Here is a 9,640-nt window from a genome sequence, read left to right on the forward strand (position 1 = left end):
TCGCCCATTATTAATAATGGTAATAACTCTTGGTCAGAGAGCGCTGACGGGCCGTTTAGAGAAAGAGTCAGACCTTCAAACACAGACCAGGAGAAACCATTGATGATGTCACTGATGTCTACACCTGAAGTGTGTGCTACAACTCTGTAACCCAGATGCTGGGTATTATTATTATTATTATTATTATTATTATTATTATTATTATTCAAAGATTCAGACACAATACCTTCACTTTAAACATTGTAGAGATCAGTGACATTAATCAAAGTAGGACTCACTTCATCTGTTTTAAGATAGATCTAAAATATATCTGATCAATATTATTATTACAGCAGATCAATATCTGAGATAATATAACACGGGGGACCTCATAGAGAACCAAGTTCCCCCCCCCCCCCATCTACTTACTACACTGTGTGAGAACAACTAAAGTCCCCATGAAGGTCCTGCATCAGAAGATGTATCTGATCCTGAGGTTTACAGAGTTATAGCACACGTTACAGAGATTAGAGACCGTGACATCATCACCTGGGTTTTCTCCTGATCGGTCTTTGAAGACTCGTTCTGAAAGAAAAATGAAAACATTAAGTGGAGGATGATGGTTTAATATAATGAACTAGTGAAATGATCTGAGCCTGGTAATGGAGTTATAACATCTAAAATGGAGAGGGACAAACCATGGTAGACCCACACACACACACACACACACACACACACACACACACACACACACACACACACACATAATAAGGGAGTTCAGACTATCCACTAGTAAATAAGCGGAGCTCAGCAGGTGGGAATGATAGGGCAAAACTCCACTTAACAATTATTAGTATTTGCTTTTCATACATAAGCAGATCGATACCACTCACGTCTGTACTGTAAATATGAAGCTGCTGCCAGCAGATAGTTAGCTTAGCTTAGCATCAAGACTGAAAGATGTCAGAACATGCAGCCATGCACCAACAATGAAAGAGAAGAAGAAGCAGACTAGTAAACATGGATGTAAAATACTCAAATAATTGGTTATGGTAGCAAAGAGATGAAAGAAGCAGCAGTAGCTGTGTTAATCACCTGAGTTAACATTAGAGCAGCAGTAGCTGTGTTAATCACCTGAGTTAACATTAGAGCGCAGTAGCTGTGTTAATCACCTGAGTTAACATTAGAGCAGCAGTAGCTTGTTAATCACCTGAGTTAACATTAGAGCAGCAGTAACTGTGTTAATCACCTGAGTTAACGTTAGAGCAGCAGTAGCTGTGTTAATCACCTGAGTTACATTAGAGCAGCAGTAGCTGTGTTAATCACCTGATTAACATTAGAGCAGCAGTAGCTGTGTTAATCACCTGAGTTAACATAGAGCAGCAGTAGCTGTGTTAATCACCTGAGTAACATTAGAGCAGCAGTAGCTGTGTTAATCACCTGAGTAAACATTAGAGCAGCAGTAACTGTGTTAATCACCTGAGTTAACATTAGAGCAGCAGTAGCTGTGTTAATCACCTGAGTTAACATTAGAGCAGCAGTAGCTGTGTTAATCACCTGAGTTAACATTAGAGCAGCAGTAACTGTGTTAATCACCTGAGTTAACATTAGAGCAGCAGTAGCTGTGTTAATCACCTGAGTTAACATTAGAGCAGCAGTAGCTGTGTTAATCACCTGAGTTAACATTAGAGCAGCAGTAGCTGTGTTAATCACCTGAGTTAACATTAGAGCAGCAGTAGCTGTGTTAATCACCTGAGTTAACATTAGAGCAGCAGTAACTGTGTTAATCACCTGAGTTAACATTAGAGCAGCAGTAGCTGTGTTAATCACCTGAGTTAACATTAGAGCAGCAGTAGCTGTGTTAATCACCTGAGTAAACATTAGAGCAGCAGTAACTGTGTTAATCACCTGAGTTAACATTAGAGCAGCAGTAGCTGTGTTAATCACCTGAGTTAACATTAGAGCAGCAGTAGCTGTGTTAATCACCTGAGTTAACATTAGAGCAGCAGTAACTGTGTTAATCACCTGAGTTAACATTAGAGCAGCAGTAGCTGTGTTAATCACCTGAGTTAACATTAGAGCAGCAGTAGCTGTGTTAATCACCTGAGTAAACATTAGAGCAGCAGTAGCTGTGTTAATCACCTGAGTTAACATTAGAGCAGCAGTAAGCAGAAGCAGAGACTCAGCTCCTACACGATGACAGAAGATCTTGCAGGCAGCAGGATGATCAGCGTCAGTTGATTAGTTGCTTACGTGGAAATACCAGATCACGTAGTGGCAGAAGAGAAGAAGAGAAAAAGATGGCAGGTCAATTAGCATCACATGTTGAAACTACAAGAAACCTGCTGGTCCACTGTCTCAACATCACTGTGAGTGGTCCTTGTTGACAGATCATATTTAAACGGGGAGAACGTGCTCTGGATGAAGTAGCTGCTCCTTTACACACATTATGGTAAAAATCATGTAAAAGGACAAGGGTGAAAGTTTACTTTTCGACAGTATCAAGCCGCAAAAAAGGATTAGCGTCAACATCACAACGTCCTGCGATGTGACTATCGATGCTAAAACACAATATCGTTCAGTCCTATACTGAATAGGTTGAAATTTGCCAAAGGACACATTGACTGGCCAGAGGAGAAATGGAGCAACATCCTGTGGACTGATGAGAGCAAACATGGTCTTTTTGGGTCTAGGGGCCGCAGACAGTTTGTCCAACGACCCCACCAATACACTGAATTCAAGCCACATTGGAGACAGTAAAGCATGGTGGTAATGAGATGTTCCTCATACTGTGGTGTTGGGCCCATGTATCCCGTACCAGGGATCATGGATCAGTTTCAACACATCAAAATACTTGCAGAGGTCATGTTGCCTTATGCTGAAGAGGAAATGTCTTTGAAATGGGTCTTTCAACAAGACCAGGACCCAAAACACACCAGTAAGGAGCAAAGTCTTGGTTCCAGATGAACCAGATTGATGTTATGGAGGGCCCGGCCCAAACCCCGGACCTCAATCCCATAGAGAACGTGTGTTTCTGAGGCAAAACCCAGTAATGCAGAGGGATTGTGGGATGTAGTTCAATGGTCCTGGGCTGGAATACCTGTTCACAGGTGACTCCATGCAACTCAGATGTGAAGCAGTTCTCAGAAATATTGGTTATGCAACTAAAAATTAGTGCAGTGATTTAAAGTAAAGCAAACCCTTGAGACATTTTTCAGTTTATACAGTAAATGTTTGAGTTTGTAAAGAAAAATGTAAATATTGTTTTGAACAGCCTAATAATCCTTTTTCTTCACTTTCTGTAAAGGTACAACACAATCTTGATCATTTCTGGTCATGTTTTGATTTGGAATTGAATGTGAGGTGTTCCCAATGTATTGATATTATGTAATTAAAAGCTATTCTAAGGATTTTGAGCATCATTCACTTTTTTTAAACACATTATTCTGAACACAACTGCATGTTCAGAGACATTGATAATTTAATAAAATTCTCACAACTACTTTTATTGTTTAGCTATGTCTGAAATTAATAAACAAACCTAGGGGAAAAAAGAACAGCCACGTGTGAAGACCTCATGAAACCTTGTTACATATCTGACCCTAACACTAGGGTCAATAGCAAAGTTACCTGCGGAAACAATGGTACAAATATAGGTTTGCCCCTCATACTTAAAAATATACAGCTGTGTTAATAAAAAATTAAAACTGTGGACAAATGAGCTAACAGCTAACAGACGCTACTAGCTAACAGCTAACAGATGCTAACTAGCACCGACTAGCACTGGTCACTGCTGTTGTCTGAATAACAACAGACGGGACAAAATGTTGCGTTTACTGGCAAACTGGTAAACCTTGAGACCGACGTATAACCGACTGCTATCTGTTGAGTTGTCCTCCCGTCCCTCTGTCCTCTGGGACTGTCTCCATCTGAAACTAAGCTGCACGGTGCAGAAACAACTCTGACTGGCTCATGATCAGACGGGCTGACAACCCGGAGCGTTCTATGAAATGACGCTTTAAAAAAATAATCGCTCGATCACGCAAATTTGATCGTGGGAAGTCAAAATCGTGATCGCGATTAAAATTCGATTAATTGTGCAGCCCTACCTAACACAATACAAAGGTTAAACACAAGACTGAGTGGACAAAGAAGAACGGTCCATGTTCAAAACTCAAATGACAGCTTAAGATCAGCAATCAATAAATCAAGAATTAAATGTTAAATAAAAGTACTCACCAACGACAAGGTTAATGTAGAATCTCTGAGGTGTTTGAAGACGGGGGAAAACACAGGTGTATTCTCCACTGTCAGATATCTTTGTATTTCTGATGATTATGGAGGCGTTGCCGTGTTTCAGTTCATTTGGGAAATGAGAGACTCGACCTTTGAACTCTTCACTCTGACCTGGACGCCCGTTGTTGTAATGGATGCCTGCAGCATACAGGAACACCTCCACCTGATCTCCATCTTTCTTCCAATCAAAGACCCCCGTTACAACGCTCTCTTTGGTGCTGAGAGAACAGGGTAACACCACGTCGCTGTCTTGTTTCACAACCACTTTAACATCGGACCCTGGAAGACAAAACATACTTTAATCATCATGTTAAAATAGAGAAAGTCAGGTTAAGGGGAATGTTTCTCTTTGTTTGATATCATGAAAACTTAAGCTGCCTTTGCTGTCTGCTTAATAACTCATTTTAAAAGAGATTTGTCCGAACCAGCGGCCAAACTGAACTGGAGTCTTCAGACGTGGAGTCATTTCTGTCTTTTTTTTAATCGTCATCACAATATTAACTGGAGCAATAAACACATCCCAAAGGACACTTTAACAGTAGAAAACTGCACTTTAAAATGTAACTTAATCTTTTTATAGTGATGCCTTTTATATTTAACTCAACTTTCAATTAATTCAATTAAATTTTGATTACTTTTTAATTACAACAGCATAACCAATGTGTTTTATTTTAGCAGAACACCTGAAAGCAGCAGAAATGCAGAGCTGAGTTCACTTTAATATCTGATTATTTATCACAAGTAATATCGTTATCACGATATTTAACAGCGTTACTGCATATCTCAAATCTAATTTTCCTCATAATGTGCTGTATTTATATATCTTTTCTAGTCTTAACGACTACTCAAAGCGCTTTTACATCATACAGGAAACATTCACCATTCACACACATTCATAGACTGTGGCTTCCGGTTCATCAGATACACATTCACACTCCAATGGGGCAGCATCGGGGGCAACTCGGGGTTCAGGGACTTCTTAACATTAATATACATTTGGTCATTTTTAAAGCTAAAATATCACATAACATTTGCTTTCTTCAGCTTTCAACTGGAAGAATTTGATGATTTTCTTCTACATAAAGAGTAAATAAATCATCCTAAGGTTTTGTTGCAGTTGTGTGACTAAATGTGAACATGTGTATCTGCAGAAGGAGCAGTTTCATACGTTTGGCCCTGTAGGCCACCGTAGTTTCAGAGATGTTAGAAGCTGCAGCCAACCAGGAGAAACTCGTTAGCACCGATGAATTTTTGGTTTAGTCCGGTTTAATCTGTCCCATCACACAATTAAACCCGAGTTACTGATACTACACAAAACACTTCAACACAACCAGCCACAACTTTACATATGCAGCATTGTTGGCGGAGGGATATGATAAGATGCTGAAGCTTGTTATGTTATGAGTCTTGAGTTGTTCTATGCTGGGGGAAGTGTCATTAAAGAAATGGATCAAGTTACAGAAGCTGTCACTGTGCTCTTTCTCTATCCACGCCCCAAAAGTACTTGTATGTAACAACTAATTAGGCTGAATCCAGCGGGCCGGCTCTGTGGTCGGCATGGAGCTGGACTCACTGGTGACGGTGGCAGAGAGGAGGACATTGGACAAACTGCTGGACATTACTGAAAATGCCCCCCCCCCCTGCACCCCGTCATCAGCACCCAGAGGAGCCGGTTCACTGGAAGGCTGCTCCTTCACAAGATAGGACCAACAGACTCAAGGACTCCTTTCCCTCATGCCATCCGACTATACAACTCCTCACTAGGGGGGAGGAGGAAATAGGGCAGAGGACAATACACACATACACACATACATACATACATACATACAGTACACATACATACACACATACACACATACATACATACATACATACAGTACACATACATACACACATACATACATACATACATACATACATACATACATACATACATACAGTACACATACATACACACATACATACATACACACATACACACATACATACACACATACATACACACATACATACATACATACACATACACACATACATACATACATACATACATACATACATACATACATACAGTACACATACATACACACATACATACATACATACATACATACATACATACATACAGTACACATACATACACACATACATACATACATACATACATACATACAGTACACATACATACATACATACATACACACACACACATAGTACACATACATACATACACACACACACATACACACATACACACAGTACACATACATACATACATACATACACACATACACACACACATACATACACACAGTACACATACATACATACATACATACACATAGTACACATACATACATACATACACACAGTACACATACATACATACATAAATACATACAGTACACATACATACACACATACACACATACACACAGTACACATAGATACACACATACACACAGTACACATACATACATACATACATACATACACACACACAGTACACATACACACACACACACACATACAGTACACATACATACACACACACATACAGTACACATACATACACACATACATAGATACACACATACACACATCCACACATACATACACACATCCACGCATACATACACGCACACCTGGACTTAAATTCACACCTAGTCACTTTATCACTTTATCACTTTATCACTTTATCACTGGACTCAACACTGACACTTTAATAATAATTTATTGTCTTTTCTTTGTTTATTTGACGAATGTTCTTATTGTTGTTATTACTGTTATTTTGTTGTCTTTTTTAACTCTTTTTTTCTTGCTAAAACTGCTGCTGGAATTTTCAATTTCCTCGCGGGAGTCATCCCAAAAGGATCAATAAAGAGAAGTCTAAGTCTAGGTCTATCCCATTTCTCCACCTTACCCCTACCCCTTATCCCTGGCCCTTGAAACCTGGTGGCATCACCATACAGTTTTGATCACAAACTTTCAAGATGCCGTCTCTGTTTGTTGATTATGTGAGGAAGTATTGCGCGATATCGACTCCGTTTGGTAGTGTTTTCTTTCTTTCATTCCAATTTTCAGTCACAGTGAAAACAGGGGACAGTTTACTTTGGTGGTGCAGAGGCAGAAGTTCTTATCTGTGTGGTCCTTTTTCTGTTTGCAATACATATGTTATAACACACAACCCACACACACACACACACACACACACACACACACACACACACACACACACACACACACACACGCTGTGTTGTAGTAAACGTAAACACTCACTACCGTTACATTAGCTAGTAGCTACTAGCAGGTGTAGGCCTGTCCGCTGTGACAACACGGCTAATAGACGTTAGCTAAAGTTAGCTTCCATGTTATGTTATTAATGTCTGACCTGATAAACATCACCGCTGATAAACTGCTTATTGAGCTTTAACTTTCTCACCTTGTTGCTGTCCCAGTGTCAGTCCAGACAAAACCAGGACCCAGACTAGAACCAGCAGCTCCAGAGGTCCTCCATTAAGACGACATGTCCTAGTTCCTGTCCCCCCCATGGAGAAATGTAGGCTAATAACAAAGATATGGGACCCGTCGCTGATGCAGGCTCCGGTGATAATTCACCTGTAGTAGGTGAGTAGTGACGGAGGATTAGCGTTAACTAACTCCGTGTTCGTCTGAAGGAGGCTCCGGGTCCAATGGAGGGTTAACACGAAGATTTATTAAACAAAAATGATAAGACACAGCATAACTATTAATCTATTTCGCCCCGAAGTCACGTCTCCCGTGTTCCTTCTCCTCCAGTCCGGTTGCTTTCACCCTCGTGCGTTTGTCCCCTCCAGGTAGCAAGTGGGGCGGAAGTAAGGTCTAGACCTCGGTAAAGTTAGAAAGACATTCACAGATTCGAGCTTCCAGCTTCAATCACTCTATAACGACATGTTGTTAAATCACTAACGACTTGTCTTTCCTATCGTAGTAAGATGAACAGCTATGGAACAGTGGGAGTAGCCTGTGGGGGGGGGGGGGGGGCGTGGCCTGTGCCTCGCTCAACAGCACCTGGCAGTGGCCAGGAGGTGAAGTGGCATCTCTCCAGCCACCGACCCCCACTCTGTAATTTTTTGGTCCATTTGGGGACTTGAACCAGCGACCCTCCGGTTCCCAACCCAACTCCCTACGGACTGAGCTACTAAAACTGTCACTGAAAAGACACAGACATCAAGAAAAAATGTAGATGACATTGAAAAACCATCATGATGCAAACAAATTTTAAAGTGAAATATTATCATAGGATTATGAGATTATTACTTTTTGATGTTTGTATTTGATATATCAGTTTAACAGTTTTCTGTGATGATATTTGTTGTTTTAATGCCAAATTCAATACCACAGGTTATTAGCTCCATAAACAACGAGCTACAAACTCATTTTCATCCAAACGAAGCGTCCTTCCATCTGGAGAAATACCTCTGGTCTGGAGGAGCAGGAGAGGAGAGGAGAACTACAAAATAAAACACCAAACATATTAATTAATTACTGGTTAAATAGGGTAGTGGCTCCAAACTTACCTCGGTTATTACTTGTCTAATGGTAGTTGTACTACAGCACCTACATGTAAAAAATAAGCATATTTATAATTATGGTGAATTTGTTTGTTTTAACCCATTTACTAGGTGTCATATAGAAGATGATTCAGGTCTATAGATGACCCCCTGCTGGTTGTAACACAGCAGTTATTTAATAAGTATGTACATATAAATGTGAATCAAAATTCACCATAATTATAAATATGCTTATTTTTTTAAACCAGAATGGAAACCAGAACCATCTTTAAATCCGGTCCTGATCTAGTTTTCACTAAATTTGAAATAATTTCACTGGAGTTAGTTATCATTTTTGCGTCATCAATACCAAATGTAATCTACTTAGATGGGAATAAACACAAACTTATATCAGAATCACACTTGAATTCAAATCTTGCTACTCAGTCAGAATCTTATTAACCTGCAGTCTCTGTCTCAATAAATAACCTTTATGTTTTATGTATGTTTTATATATGTTTTATGTATGTTTTATATATGTTTTATGTATGTTTTATATATGTTTAATATATGTTTTAGGCCTGTTGGCAGACAGCCATTTAAAATGTAGCCAATGGCATATAAATAATAATATAAAGATAAAATAAATAATAAAGAGCCTTTCTCCATGTCCTCTGTAGTGTCTCAGCATCTCTCTAGTAACATCTGTCTGGTCCAGAGAGCTTTGTTATTCTAAGGATACTTTTACTTTTATACTGTCCAAGCCTGTACTTTGTTACTACTACTTTACCTCGATGTGTCTGGAAGAGAGAGAGAGAGAGAGAGAGAGAGAG

The 9,640-nt window shown here is 39.6% G+C and overlaps 1 long non-coding RNA gene across 1 annotated transcript; it reads right to left on the bottom strand.

Moving 5' to 3' along the window:
* LOC116679387 (uncharacterized) lies at positions 1–2,959 on the bottom strand. The gene is made up of 3 exons (XR_004329494.1): positions 2,949–2,959; positions 2,518–2,520; positions 1–111 (listed from the first exon to the last, which is right to left on the bottom strand). It is a non-coding gene; the product is annotated as an uncharacterized LOC116679387 (long non-coding RNA).
* Between the last annotated feature and the right edge of the window lie 6,681 nt (positions 2,960–9,640).

The sequence above is a fragment of the Etheostoma spectabile genome, unplaced genomic scaffold (assembly GCF_008692095.1).
Source record: "Etheostoma spectabile isolate EspeVRDwgs_2016 unplaced genomic scaffold, UIUC_Espe_1.0 scaffold00011042, whole genome shotgun sequence".
In the NCBI taxonomy this organism is placed as follows: Eukaryota; Metazoa; Chordata; class Actinopteri; order Perciformes; family Percidae; genus Etheostoma; species Etheostoma spectabile.